Source organism: Excalfactoria chinensis, chromosome 2 (genome assembly GCF_039878825.1).
Source record: "Excalfactoria chinensis isolate bCotChi1 chromosome 2, bCotChi1.hap2, whole genome shotgun sequence".
In the NCBI taxonomy this organism is placed as follows: Eukaryota; Metazoa; Chordata; class Aves; order Galliformes; family Phasianidae; genus Excalfactoria; species Excalfactoria chinensis.
The window spans coordinates 91,494,483-91,510,441 of NC_092826.1; the positions used below are offsets into that span (position 1 = coordinate 91,494,483).

Genomic DNA, 15,959 nt, shown 5'->3' on the forward strand with positions numbered 1-15,959 from the left:
CGTTCGGACTGGAGAGTGTCGCGCTCGGACTGGAGAGTGTCTCGCTCAGATTGAAGAGTGTCGCGCTCGGACTGAAGGGCGTCACGCTTGGACTGGAGAGTGTCGAGTTTGGATTGCAGGGAGCCTTTCTCATTTCGGAGAGCCTCTCCCTCATACCAGTATGTGTCTCTTTGATGTAAGAGATTTCTTCCCTTGACTCTGAGACCCTCATTCTCATACCAGAGCGCCTCTCGTTGTCATAGGAGGTCATTTCTCTCAGCTAGGAGACTCTCCTTCTCAGCCCAGAGGCTCTTCTGCTTGGCCTGGAAACTCTCGCTCTTTTCGTACTGTCTCCCTGAGACTCTTTTTCTCAGCCCTAAGACTCTCTTTCTCAGCTTCCAAAGCTTTTTCTCTCTCTGCCTTTTCAGCTCTAAGACTCTCTCTCTCAGCTCTGAAACTCTCTCTCTCAGCTTCCAAAACTTTTTCCCTCTCTGCTTTTTCAGCTCTAAGTCTCTCTCTCTCAGCTCTGAGTCTCTCTCTCTCAGCTCTGAGTTTCTCTCTCTCAGCTCTGAGACTTCTTCCCTCTCTGGAATGGTATTGAATAAGGCTCGATAAGCATTAGCCAGGCCCAAAATCATTTGTGCCTCCTGAGATCTGCCTGAGCCGCAACACTCCTGCCTCAAATATGCAATCAAGCTTTCGGGATTTTTCAAGTGTTCAGGAGTGAAGCTCCATGACACTGAAGATGTCTTTCCCTTAAAAATCTCTCCAAAGCCTCGCCACACTCCTTGCCATTCGGTATTCTATGGTTCTGGGGAAGACTTCCTCAGAATGTAATAAATCCAGAAACCGATAAGTAAAATAATCAACAGCAAGTTCAGGGAGATTAACACAAGAAACTCGATTGACAGTGTGGTCAACTGGGCTTTCAAAAACTGCATAAAGGATTTGAAAAAGGGACGAGGAGCATGCTCAAAAGCCACCATTTCTGTAAAATCAGTTGCTCCCTTTGGAGCTTTTGGAGCTGTATACCGCTCTGTATGCTTGTACCAGGTAAGCAAACCTTCAAGGAAAAGTTTTACAAGGAATCGCATTTTTTTTTTTCTTCAATAGCGAAAAAAAGTAGAGCTCAAGTTTACAAAATAGAGCTTAAGGTTTACAAAATATACCGGACTGTTGGCAGTCTACCTCAATTTCAAGACCTCAAAGTTTATAAACTATTCCAGGGTATTGGCGGTCCGCCTGGACTTTCAAGGTCAAGTTCCCAGGTGCAGAAACGTAAACTTAGATAGCTTCTTAACGGAAAAAACAAAACAAAACAAAACAAAACAAACAAACAAAAAAAAACTGTAACAAGAATTCTCTCTGCGGACTTAAACGAACAGCAGAAAAACAGCAACTTAAGCAGTATTTGCCCACTTTTTGCCCACCAATGCCCAAATTTGTTGGCAGATTGCCCGCATTCTCCACCAAAATGTCATGGGTTAACCTAAAATCTACCTGCACCCATGACAGGGGGGCAGTCAGCCCGCAAGCCGCTGGACCAGAAGGAAAAGAAAACAGGGAAAAAGGAAATAAATACAGCGGCAACGATCTAAGGAGGCCCACTTATTTAATAAATACTATATCAGAATACAGAATAACACAATATAATACAATATAATTGGAATTAAGGCTAATGAATCAAGTAACATAAGAGAGAGTGAGTCCCGAAACCGAGAGGCCTACTGTAACTCTAGGCGAAACGGCTGGAACGCTCCCACACGGCTCCCCCCTGGCTGGCAAGGTCCAAGAGAGCGAGTCCAGCACTGAAGTGAGATTTATATAGAGTCCGTGTCATATGACTGACCGTGGTGTTCCCCGGGACATTCAGTCTTTTTTTTGTGAGCAGCAGGTTCGTCAAAATTATCTATGCTTAACATGATGTTATGATGTGGAATACTGATAGCAAAATTACAAAATTGCAAAAGCATGACAGAAGACCAACTAATAAACTAAAAAAATATCAAATAAAAATACCTGACTTCGTCAGTGTTTAAAATACCATTCAAGAACAGGGCATCCACCACACCTCTGGGCAACCTGTTCCATTGCCTCATTGCCATTATTGTAAAAAAAAAACAAACTTCTTTATAATCAATCTAAGTCTCCTCTTTTAGTTTGAAACCATTTCCTATTGTCCTATCACCACAGACTCTGCTAAAGAGTCTGTCCCCTTCTTTCTAGTAGTCCCCCCTTAGATTCTTCTATCTGCTCTCCCCAGAACCTTCTCCTTCAGACTGGAAAGCCCCAAATCTTTCAGCTTGTTCTTACTGGAAAGGTCTTCCATCTCTCTTATTGTTTTTGTGGTCCTTTTATGGACGTGCTCTAACATGTCCACATCTCTTCTGTACTGAGAATTCCAAATCAGTACACAGTAGCACAGATGAGGGCACAGTAGATGGACAGAGTCACCTCCCTTGACCTGCTGAACACGCTTTTTAAGATGCAGCCCAGGATACAGTTTGCTTTCTGGGCTGTGAGGGCACATTCATGGCTTGTGTTCATCTTGCCATCCACCAGTATCCTTAAGTATTTTTTTTGCAGGGCTGTTCTCTATCATTTCTTCCCCCTGCTTGTATTGATAGTGGGGGTTATCATGACCCAGGTGCAACATCTAGTACTTGGATTTGTTGAACCTCATGGGTCCACTGCTGAAGTCTGTCTAGATCTCTCTGAATAGCATGCCGTCCACTAGGTTTGTTGACTGCACCACATAGCTTGGTATCATCCACAAACATGCTGAAGGTGCATTCAAGCCTACTGCTGATGTAATTGATGAAGATGTTAAAGAGCATCCCTCCCAGTACTGACCCCTGAGGGACACGACTTGTCAGTGATCTCCCTCTGCACACAGAGTAACTGACCACTACTTTCTGACTTCAACCTTCAGTGTCAAAGGCCTCACTGAAGTCTAAATAGATTCTGTAATTCTGTGATTCCTGCTCTTCTGTGAGATAAAGTCTAGTGAATTAAACACTGTGAATTCTAGCTGCATTAATATTTATGTTGGTTGTTAGAGATATGCTAATTCCGTATGCATTTATTCAGTTTCCAGGGAACACGTACTATCCCATGACTGCTTTTCACAAGTGCTTGGTAGCCTATTCTTTTTCCTGAGCAGGTTATGGGCATATCACTCTTCATATTCCAACTGGAGAAGTCAAACATGTTTAGGTTAACTAGCATTATCAGAAATTATACTCAGAAGATCTGATTATTTTCTCTGCTCGCTAACATTGACATGTTAGGGATAAATATTTTAAAAACAGCAGTCTCTTGCATTACAAGGATTAAAAATTCCTTTAAACATCTATTTTCCCTTGAACTTGACAGAAATTTTCATGTAATTAATGAGTTGTCCTTACCAATAATTTGTGTGTGTGCATTTGTAACTAAATGTGTTATATAAAGGAGAAACAGCACAGACTTTTCTCAGCTGTGACTTTGTGTATTTCTTGACTGGGGTATATTTTTACACTACTTCAAAGTGACTCATCTGTTTTACACTCAACAAGCAACTGCATATTGGTATTCCAGGCTCAGCACAATACTGCTGTTGAATTCACTTACATTTTTGCATCAAAGTTGATCAGCTTCTTAGTTCTTTGCTTTTGGATTTTTTTAATTTTTTTTATTTTTTTAAGAAAGTCATATATGGCATCATAATTATGTCTTAAGCATAGCATTCTACAGAAACAATATAATAATTATTACTTGATAGGGAATTGAGACTGAACATTTTAAAGTAGGGAGTATTTGAGGAGTTCAGTTTTTTTTTTAAAGGTCTGTTCCTCAGTGCACTGTGGACCGTACAATGGGAAAGCTTATAATGTTTCATCAAAAGCATTCTTAATATGTTTCCATCTGTTGTTTTTCGTGGATTTAATTCACCAAATCCAAATGTTCTTTTTTTCTTTTGGAGAAACTGTGTACATCTTATTTGCTAGATCTTCAGATGCTGTTTCAAACTACTCAAAAAAAGTACATGTGATAAGAAGTGTATATATTTGTAAACATTTACAAACACATTGTTGTTCCTAGGCATTCTAACCCACTGCTAGATATAAATGTCAAGAACATACAGATGAACCACAGGTTGCCCTTTTCATTTTCTCAATGAGACCACTTTGATAAGATAGATCAACAACTTTACAGGTGATCCATTTATCAGTGAGGATGCTAAACATTTGAATGTACTTCAGTGAAGGAAGCTGGGAGATCTCATTGCAGTCTTTCAGTATTTAAAAGGGGATTATGAACAGGAAGGGAAACAACTTTTTACACAGACAGTGATAGGACAAGGGGAAATGGTTTTCAGCTCAAAGAGGGAAGGTTTAGATTAGATGTCAGGGGGAAGTTCTTTACTGAGAGGGTGGTGAGGTGCTTGAACAAGCTGCCCAGAGAGGCTGTAGATGCTTTCCCTGGAAATATGCAAGAGCAGTTTGGATGGAGCCCTGGGCAACCTGGTCTAGTATGAGAGATCTGGTGGTCCTGCCTGTGTCAGGGTGTTGACACTTGATGATCCATGGAGTCCCTTCTAATCCAAGTCATTCTATATTTGTTGATTTCTTTAATCATAGAATTATTGAATAGTAGGAAAATATGAACTGGTTTCTGACCTTACACTGTATTGTGTATTTGAAAAACTTGTTGCAGCCTGCAAAATTCTGCATTTTCAGTGTCTTGTACTGTGAAAATCTAATTACATAGTGTCTTAATTCTTTCAGCCCAGATGTCTTTCACTATTATCTATTTAAAAAAAAAAAAAAAGTTATCTAAATCTAAGCAGGTGTAGTGGAATTTCAGGGTCACAGCCTGAACAAATGAGTGAGCTACAAGAGTACATGAATGCCTGAAGCAGTGGGGAGTCTGGAGCCACCCTACTTTCATGCAATCTGAGCCTGCACAGGTTCCCCCCTTCCACCCACCCCTTTTCTCTTCTGCAGCACAACTGTACAAATGGGGGAGGATCACATTCCTCAGCTCATCCCTTTCTCCAAGCTTTTGCCAGAAGGGGTGAGTTAATTCCTTTTGATATTTTTTCCTATAGCACCTATTTCTCAAATAAAGGCTCTGTCATTGCCCTCTTTTGCCCTACAGCAAGTTAGGAAACATTTTCTATGAAACTGTAAACTCTGCAGTCCCATAAATGTTCAGCATACTTAGGCATACCAAAGCAACAACACTAGACACCAGTAATAGGATTGCAGAATTACAGAATGGCTTGGGTTGAAAGGGAATTTTAAAACCATCTCCTTCTAATCCTCATACTGTACTCAGGTTTGTCACCCACTAGATCAGTGGCAACACATCCAACCTAGTCTTGAACATCTCCAGAGATGAGGTATCCATATCTTCTCTGTGCAGTCTGTTCCACACCAGAACCCCCAGGCCCTTCCCTTGCAGGGCTGCTCTCAGTGAGTTCTTCTACCAGTTTGGATACTTATCTGGATTGTCCCAGCCCAAGTATGAAACCTTGCTTTTGGCCTTCTTGAATTTCATTAGTTCCACATGAAACCACTTTTCAAGCTTGTCCTGATCCCTGTAGATGGCATTTCTTCCTTCTGTTGTATTAACTGCACCATTCAGCTTTTTGTCATCTGCAAACTTAATGAAGGTGCAGTCTAAATTTTTAAGAAATAATAAGAAATTAAAGAAGTCCTATGTAGGTATATAATTTTTTGAAGGCATATTAGGTAAAAAAATATGGCAAATAAGCATTCTGTAGGGATAACTTTTTTTTTGTGCTGTATTTTTTAATTTTTTTTTTAATAGGGTGTCATATAGTCCACAAGTCCATAGAATACCTGAGCAAATCATAGTAATGAACAAAATATCAGAATAAACACATTGTTCAGTCATAAAAGGCCACAGGATCTGGTTTCAGAGAGTGTTACAGCCTCATCTTAGTTCTGACTTCTTGGTTGGATTTCTTTCTTTGAAGTACTTCTACCACTGTGAGAAACAACACCTTTCTGACCAAAGAATATCACAGAAAATGCACCAAAGGACAAGTATCTAAGATGCATAAAATACATTGTGATTAAAAATATTGTGGGTTATTTTTTTTCTCCAAAAGCATGTGTTTGCATTTTTCTGTGTAAAACAAAACAAATAAACTGTTCAAAATAAGTTACTTAACTAGAAAAACATTTCTGAGTGGGTTTAAAGATCCACGGAATCTGCCTGTGATAATGGTAATATGAATGCTGACCTTAACTGCACTGCAACAAAGGCAGAGACTGAACGGTACCTATGGAAAGATGCTCCAGCACTCTTTATTCAGTCCTCACATTGCCTCACAAATAATTCACCTAATTTTGAAAGGAACAAACTAAACAAACCTCTTCCTCGATGAAATGGATTATGCTTTGTCTGTTTAGAGTATTACTATAACAAAGAAAGGAAAGCTTCTCATAAATACAAGGCAGAAAAAAACCACAAAGCAGGAAAGAGTTCTGAACTTAACAGTGATTAAAACTGATTTTATAAGAGCTTAACAACATATAGGGCTAACGTACCACTGATCCCTTGTGTTTTGCTTTGGAGACTAGTTAAATCCAACTTCTTTTTTTTAAATAGCATACAGTGGAAATAACACAAGTATAACGTACAGTTGGAATAATACAAATATAGTTGGGAATAAATAGCCAGAGGATAACTAAGGAAAAGGACTCACCAACTCCAAGGTCTACAAGATAGGTGCTCACCAGTGTCAAGACTCACTGCAAGAACTCCACAAAGGAGCAATTTCCAGAAAGAGATGCTATCTTACTGTGGTCAGGCCTTAAATGGGATCTGGGAGAGGTGGAATCAAGCTCCACCCCTTCCGGGAGCACAGCTGAATTACTTTCACCTGTGCTCCTGCAGCTGACTCATCACTTGCCTCAGATGGTTAATCAGAGGTTCAGGCTGTGATCAACTGTTTCCCTTACAAATTGCAACAAATGTGTTTATAACAGCCCAAGTGCCCATATTTCCTTTTTTTCTTATTAGAAAATCTTGTTCAGAAATGCTCAGTATACAGAATATCTGAAAAATAAGGTGATTACATCCCATTCCCTCCAATTTTAAGCAGATATCTAAATACTGAGTTTCAAAAACTATACTTTACTACCCTTTGTAGATTATGAGTTCCTATAATGTTTTAATTGATGGATGACAGTAGTAAATATAAAAGTACGCATCTATAGAACTGTAATAAGTGCAAATGTTTATCAGGTGGCAGGCAAGGAGTTTATCTTGACCCATTAGCATGGCACATGCTGTGTTGAGAATACCCCCTCAGTAACAGAGTGTGGGCATCTAGCAACTACATAACACCAGCCCACCACAACCACCTAACAACCAGATATAAACAAGCAGAATTTCGTTGCTTCTCTGAGAAAACACACAGGTTTACACCAATAATGCTGACTGAATACAATGTAAAACATTAAATGATTTTTCAAGTCCATTTAAAGAACACTAAATTTATTCATAAAATGAATTTGCAGTAGTTAAATTGCTATATCAAGTCTTAACGTTGTCTTCAGTGTGATATTTGCACCCAGAAAAGAGGTGTGAATACTATCCTGAGTTCACACTTCATTCTACATTTTAAGCAGCCACTTAATTTGTTTTCATTGGGATATTTGCATTATCACCAATAATATGCTTGCATCAAAGTACTGTTAAGTATATTCAAGTCTACTTATTCAATAGTGTACTGGGAACATTAAACACACTGTCTTGCCAATAACCATTAACACAGCAAGAATCATACTTTGCAATAAGAGTCTCAGACTTCTAGCACAGTTTGAATATTTTCATCCAACCTCAGATAGCCTGCAAAATACTCTGAAGTCTTGCTCTTTAACAACTGAGTTAATTACTTTACTAGTACTTAACCAGAATTACTCTGGAAAAGCTCCACGTAAAGGTTGAAGTGAAAATTGTTTAATTTTTAAAATTCAAATACAAATGAATGAATGGCATCCAGACAGACTGAGAAACACTTATATTACTTGTAATATTATACTCAATGTAAAACAGCACCTTCCAAACTCTTTTTTCCAACCTATTCAGAAATTTATAAATGATTAATGAAGATAAATCTAATAAAGGTAGTTTAACAAAGATTGTTTTATTTTTATTTTTTTTTCAGAAAATTGAAGTCAGAAGATTGTGAAAACAAATAATATAAGTGGACAGAATGGGAAAAAAAAAAAAAAAAAAAAAAAAAAAAAAGTGAAGCCAATGTGTCATGACCCTCTGATTTTCCTCAATAAATTTGCATTGATTCATATCTGTATGAAAAAAAGTTTCTCACATTTGCTCATGTCATTCTCTGTATGAATTTCATTGTCACTCTTAATTTTAGTTGCTAAGTTAACTTTTATGTTCAGTTTAGTTTACTGAGATGTATAAAGAATTTATTTTCTCTTATAATAGAATAATAATAAAATTAGAAGAAAAATAAAAATATATGACTAGGTGATCTCATTAAAAAATGGTCAGTTTTACTCCCTTATGAAGAATGATGGCATATTTTTTTACTGAGCACTCCCTATGAGACAATATTCTATGCTTGATCTTAGCCAAAGGGCCACAGAAGATATTCACTGATTTACTGCTTGTGCTCAACAGGGAGATTTCATAATTACTGAAACTATATCTGTTTGATTAAATTAGGCTTTTCCAGCATCTTCTTTCAGTTTGGTTGTTGATGTACACTGGAAGCACATAAACAAAAAGAAAAGTATCTCATATGTGTGTATAAAAATATTGAGAAGAAAAATGAAGAGAACCAAAGGTAGGAGAGCACAATCTTGATTTTCTTAGCTACAAGAAAAAGTTTGCCACTTTGCCCTTCATTTCTGTTCCTAGTATTTAAGTTCTAGTTTACAATAAATACTGAAATAAAACTTGCACTAATGTTATGGCCCATTTTTGGTCATTTTTGTCATTTTCATTTTGGTCTGGCTTTAAACAGAAAAAAAAAAAGTCAACATAAGAAATACATAAAGAAACACTGATGTTCCCAACGGCAAGAAATCAGAAATCATGTACTACTGAACATAAATAGTATCTTATTTCAACCATAAAAAGGTGATCGTATCTGAACTGCATATATATACTTCCTATTGTTAACAAACTAGAAGCTACTAGCTCACTATTATGATATCCCAAAATAAAATCTCAGATGAGATTTGCTGCAAATGTCCAAATGTTTCTATTTAAGCTTAAAGAATGTAGTCAAGCTTTACTGCCTCAGTTGCAAATTCTTCATTACTTACATATATATACATACATAAGTTTTATACTTTAAAATAAATAAATAAATAAATAAATAAATAAATAAAATTGTGATTTAAATTGTCATTCATTTTATAATAGCAAAAGAATTTGCCATGTGATAGCTGTTTGGAATGTTTGTAATTATGTAACATTACATCTAGATTTGTCACTTTTTTATTCTGCTATAGAATCATGTAATCACAGAATCATAGGTTCATCCTGACCTTGAATGTCTCTAGGGTAGGTTCGCACTTTACCAGTGATTCTCTACCCTTACTGTAAAAAGCTTCTTCTTTATGTCAGCAGAGGAACACTCTCCTTGATCTGTTTCCTCCTGCCTATGTACATGTAGAACCATTCTTGTTATTTTTCATATCCCTTGACCAGTTCAGCTCTATCTGCACCTTAGCATTCCTGTTCTTATTTCTACACATGTGGACAACATCCTTATACTCTTCCCAGGCTACAGAACCCTGCTTCCACTTCCCATATATGTCTCTCTTTTCCTTCATTTTAAGCTGCAGGTCTTTGCTTATCCATTCCGGTTGCCCACCTCCTCTGCTCAGTTTCTTCTGCTGGGGGATGGAGAACACTTGCACTCACAGAAGGGTGTCCTTAAAAGAGCTGCTAGCGCTGTACTGTTCCTATGACCTCAAGTACACTTTCCCAAGTGATCCCATCTAGCAGTTCCCTGAGTAGATAGAAGTTTCCTTACCTGAAGTTCAGAGCCCTGACTCTTCTTTTTCCAGGCAGGAAAAAGTTGTGTTCCTGCAGGATTGTGTTCCTGCATTGTGTTCCTGCAGGATCACAAACTCCACCAGGGCATGATCACTGCAGCCTAGGCTACTTCCAAGCTTAACCTCTCTAGTGCTCTCCTCCACATTGGTAAGCACCAGATCCAGTAAGGCTTCACATCAGGTTGGTCTGTCTAATACCTGGACAAGGAAGTTATCCTCAACAGTCTTCAGGAATCTCCTGGATTGTCTGCTACCTGCTGTGCTGCTATCCTAGCAGATATCTGGGTGGTTGAAATCCCCCATCAGGACAAGAGGCTGCAAGTTCAACACCTCCCACAGTTGAAGCAAGAAGGCCTCATTAATAAGCCTGTAGCAGACCACATCTGGATGCAGTACTCCAGGTGAGGCCTCACCAACATAGAGGGACAGGATCGCTTCCCTTGACTTGCTGATCACGCTTATTTAGATGCAGCCAAGGATACAGTTGGCTTTCTGGGCTGCGAAATCACATTACTGGCTCACTCTCATCTTGCCATCAACCAGTACCTCCATGTCCTTTTCAGTAGGGCTGTGCTCAGTCAGCTTGTCCCACAGTTTGTTCTGATAGAGGGGATCACTGCAACCAAGATGAAAGACTTTGCAATTGGCTCCGTTGAACCTCATGAGGTTCACCTGGGCCCACTACTTGAACTGTCTAGGTCCCTCTGAAAGTCATTCTTTCCCTCAAGCATATCAACTGCATCACATAGCTTGGTGTCACTGGAAACTTGCTGAGGCTTGAGAAGACTTTGAAGAGACCAGCTCAAGAAGACTTGAAAGGGACCAGATCCAGACTGGATGCTCTCATGAGAGGACAGTTCCCAGTGAGGCAAGTCTACTGCTATACCTCAAAGTCCTGACAAGAGGCAGGGAAAGAGCTCTTTTTGAGTCATGTTTTTTGAATACCTAATATTTCTCATTAATATCTGGCCCTCATTAGGTTTACTTAGTGGATCTCATGTTAAAATGTAGTTGTTCGAGTCACTTAGATGAGAAACCTTCTGTGCTATAGTAGAAACAACAAGAAGGATCAGAACAACCAAAATATGTTCCATTTATTAAAATTGATTCATTGAGTGTGAAAAAGTACCTAGGATTCATTTAATATTTGGAAAGAAAAGGGCTTTGAGCACATTGAGCAACATGCAGTCCTGAAATACAATTTGCAGGTCACTGGTTCAAGCTCCTGAGCCCACTGACCTATTTTGTACATTGCAAAGGCTGCCAACAGTTATATGAAACATTGGGAGCTAGTCACAACCTTAGAAGGAATGCCAAGAATATGATATACATCAATTCATGAGTCACAGGAGTAGCAGAAGAACATAACAGTTTTTGTGTTCTCTCTTCAAAGTTTATTTCAGATTTCAGATGATTGTAGGAATACTTTCTGAAGGATTTGTGATGGGAAGGTGGTAAACAGATTTAAAAAAAAAAAAAGTCACAATATTTTTTGTCATCAAAATAATCATATTTGTTCTACTTCTCTGTAATACAAGAAATATTTTTTCATAGAAATCCTCTAAATTTGATGCAATTAAAGGACTTCACTGTTCCCTGCAGATGCCTGCGAGCATTTTTGCTTAGGGAAAAGGGTCAGCTATCACCCATTATTCATAAAATAATTTCACTATATATAAAGGGACAGAGATGTTGTGGTTGTTCCATTCTTAAAGTGTTCAAGGTCAAGGTAGGTGGAGCTTGGAGACAATTGGTCTACTGAAAGAAATTTCTGCCCATATTTTGGGGTGATTAGACTAAAATGATCATTAAAGCTCCCTTCTAACACTAACTGTTCTACATTTACCACTGCCTATTGTGTTTTGAATGATTGCAGTAGCTGCACAATGTTTTACCTGAAAAATAATTAGAGCTACAGATTTCAATTTTCATCAAGATAATTAGTTAAACAATTTCATTCTGTGCCTGCATGTGATTGTGTATTGACTGAGACAGGTTTTTGCATTGAGATTTCAAGTTACATTTAAAGAATGTAAGAGACAATCTAACCTATTTAATAAAATATTTACTCTCAACCGATTCCTCAGAAAATGAATCTTCTGCTAAGTGACTACATAAGGAAAATACTCCGAGATATTTCCTAGTTGTAGAAAATCAAGTTGAGTACTGTCATCAGACTAATTTTATGAATGGATGTATTGCACACTCAGAAATTCAGAAGTTCTCTCCCTGCAGTTGTTTTGAATTTTCTGAAAGGCACACAAAGAAGAGCATCAGTTCTGGCTATGATACCAAGGCATCATAATTGACTTCAAGAAGAGACAGCTTTTTAAAATTAAAATAATAATAATAATAAAATAATTTAAAAAAACACTTTTTTTTTTTTAATCTAAAAGAGTGCAATGAGAGCAGAATTGAGTCTTGTGTCAATATGAGAGCAGAATTGAGTCTTGTGTCAATATTACAGTTTTCAGTTATAAATTCATAGCAGATAGCTCAGTATACTGCTTTTCAGTTCTGATCAGTCTTATGATAGTATATTTGCCTGTACTTACAAGAAAAATGATTTCCAGAAGAGAGAACGTGTAAGACAGAAAAAAGTGTAAGAAGGAAATAGGAAAACAATAAATGAACAAACATACTCAGAATAATACCATTAATATAGATATAACCTGATATTTTCTAAATTTTGTTACATCAGTCCATCATTTCCAAATTATGAACATGTGGTTTCATCACAGCTAGTAAACTTTCAAGCAGTGCTAAAGAGACAACCACTGAATAAGTGAGGAATAAGTTGAAAGTTACCAACAAACAGTTCATTTTGGTCATCCCTGGAAATAAAAGTGTCTTCTGGTCTCACTTGTGCTAAAGAACCATAAAACAAAACAATACAATACAAATACATACATACAAAAAGGTACATATACTGTGGACTGGACCAGAGACCAGTAGGGGAGCAAGTTAAAATTATAAAACAGATATGAAAGTTCTTGTTCAGGATTCTCAAATTAATATTTATTCCTCAAAGATACAGTAGAATTAAGCTCTGATGTTATTCAGTTGAACTAAGATGACCTAAGATGTTCTTGGAGGCTCATAAGACTGCTGTTCAAGCTTCCCTGTGATGATATTCAGAATAGTTGAGAACTAAGTAAAGTTTTTCAGAATCTTTTGATTTTATAATCTAAAGTACATGGAAAAGAATGATTATGTACCACGAAGTATTATTTACTAGAAATCTACCAGCAAGAATTGGAGGAGTATCATAATGGGTAGGAGGCATAAGATTAGAACTGAAAGAGAAAGAAAAAAAAAAAATACCAAAGAACAAATAAAACAATTTGTTATATTGTCTGAAAAATGGGGCCAACTTTTCCCTAATATGTTGTCATCCATAAATAAAAAATAAAAAATCCATCAAAATATAAGCCCTTGATGGTGCTATGCACGTACAATTCATTACCATAAGCTGTGAGAAGAAATTATTTCCACTCATTTTGCTCTTGACTGTATGCACATATTCATGTAAAACACTCTACTGACACTGTTCAAGCCAAGGGAAGATAACAGTCATCCATTCTTGGAGATTTTAATTCAGCTTGGCTTTCATAGATAAGCGTTCAGTATTGAGCAGCAAGGAATTTACTCAATGTTTAATATAAAAAGTATTCTAAGTTTTTCATATTTTAATATATGTTCAGTTCTCTCATATGATAGCATATTATTGAACATTTTTTTATTGATCTTCGACATGCAAACTGAACAACATTTGATTTTTCACTTATTTGCATGGAATTTTTCCACCACAAAAATTACTTGCCTAAATGCATCATGTAATAGTGAAAATTGACAGCAAGTATGAAAAAGGAAGGATCTGAGGAAGACAAGTACATAATTGTTTTTGTTTGTTTGTTTGTTTTTTACATTATCTTATACTGAGATCTAGTTAATAAAACAATCACTGTTTATATTCCACAAATATAACATGTGAAATGTGATTTAAGGAAAAAAAAAAAAAACAAAAACACAGCAGTACACCTACAGTGCTGGGGAAATGAGGAGAGGGGAGTGGAAAAAAAAAAGATGAAACAGGAAGCCACACTAAAAAGGGGAGATGTGACAAAAACTATGGTTAAAAGCAAAGGGAAGAAGATAAATTTCAGTGAAATGAACACACACACAGAACACATTGTAAATAAGTTGAAATCCGAAAAGAAAGTTACTTAATGTAGTTTCAGAAGTCAATAGAGATTCCAAACTACACAACAGAGAGCAGCAAATAGCAGAAGCAGCCAAGCACATCCTGGTGTCATATGGTTTAGCAAGGAAAACATTATATCACTTAACATGTCTTCTGAATGGCTGTAAGGTGGATAACTTTGTAAACAGTATTTCAACTACAGTATTCAATCAGAACTATTGTCTCCATTTTCCACACAAATGAAGTTTTCTGCTTTGAATTTCTAACACACTGGTTTGTAGAAGAAAATGATTTTTAAAGTATACTAAACTAAAATGTTGGGGTTTTGTTTTTTTTCTTCTTTACCCTTGTAAGAGGCCATGCTTTTTACATTACTGTCTCAAAGTCTGCTGAAATGGACAAGTTCAGGGAAGCCTGGCCAAGGTTCCAGAACTCCCTTTGTCTGAGACACACAGAAGGACAAGTCCAGGCAAGTCTGAACCACGGTTCCAGACCCCCTTTGTTTAAGGGTGACGTGACAGATGACAGACAGATGACAGATGGACAAGTCCAGGAGCTTCGAAAGGGAGATAAGATACAGATGAATGGCCCTAAAGTGGTCTTTTTGTGTGGGCCCATGTCAAGGAAGAGGGCCATCTCCGAGGTATTCACAGGACTCTGACCCAAGCCTTCCACAAATGTCCCGAAGGCTGGGAAGAAGTAGGATAAAAAGAGCATGGACAAACCATGGATTTGAGGTTTTCTGACATCAGATGCCTCTCTTCATGAACAAGGAGGTTGTCTGACATCAGATGCCTCACTACGTGAACGCCTGCATGCTGAAGAAGATGCATGCATGAAGAACTTTGAGGTATCTGGCCTCAGATTCCTCCAACGTCGTCCTACGGTGGACAACGGATTCACCTGGGCTTGCTGCTCGAGACTCTGCTCCGTGAGACCTCGCTTCTCGAGACTCTGCTCCGTGAGACCTTGCTGTCCCCCAAGACCCTGCTGCCCTTTCTACCTCCTGTTCTGTGCTGCACCGATCTGCTGCTTGCGGCCTGACACTCTGCTGCGGCTCTCCCCTACGCTTGTTCTCCCTGGACCAACGAAACGACGTGCAACAGGATGCTGTTGCATTCAGGAGGTGACTTTCCCCGCTTTTCCGTAATTCTTGCCTTTTCCACCTTTCCTATCGACCACTTTCCCTTCCCCATCACCCTAACTTTGATATCCACCGCTCTCCCTTCCCCATCCCCTCAGCTGTCTATTATTCCTAATAAACTGGTCGGATCAACATTTGAATGTTTCTCTTCTTAATCTCACGCCGAGCATAATTTATCAAAAGAACCTTGCCTCTCTCCTTAATTGGAGCGAGACAACCCTTTCTGATTGTATTAATTAAATTTGGTATGCTTCCTTATGACTGTTACACTGTCATCTCATTCAGCCATATCAAGCAGAGTGATTACACTTGTCATTGAAACTCATTTTTTCATTTTTCTCTTTTTTAAAAAATAAGGGTGAGCACAATATTGTGTTTCCTGTAAGACAGATTTTGATTTTCTTTGAGAAATCAACCTAAGAGAAAATAGTAAAAAATGTAAAAGCTGACTAGAGAATGGAGACTGATCAGATGTCACAGTTCACTGATAAGCATTTTATAATTGATTACATAATCATTATCCACTGTGGGATAGTTTCTTTCATGGTAAGCAATGGTTCTCTCAGCAACTATA

The 15,959-nt window shown here is 37.8% G+C and overlaps 1 protein-coding gene across 3 annotated transcripts in view; it reads right to left on the bottom strand.

Moving 5' to 3' along the window:
• CNTNAP2 (contactin associated protein 2) overlaps nucleotides 1–15,959 on the bottom strand; it is a 624,497-nt gene that overhangs the window by 443,434 nt on the left and 165,104 nt on the right. The gene's annotated exons all lie outside the window — the stretch shown is intronic.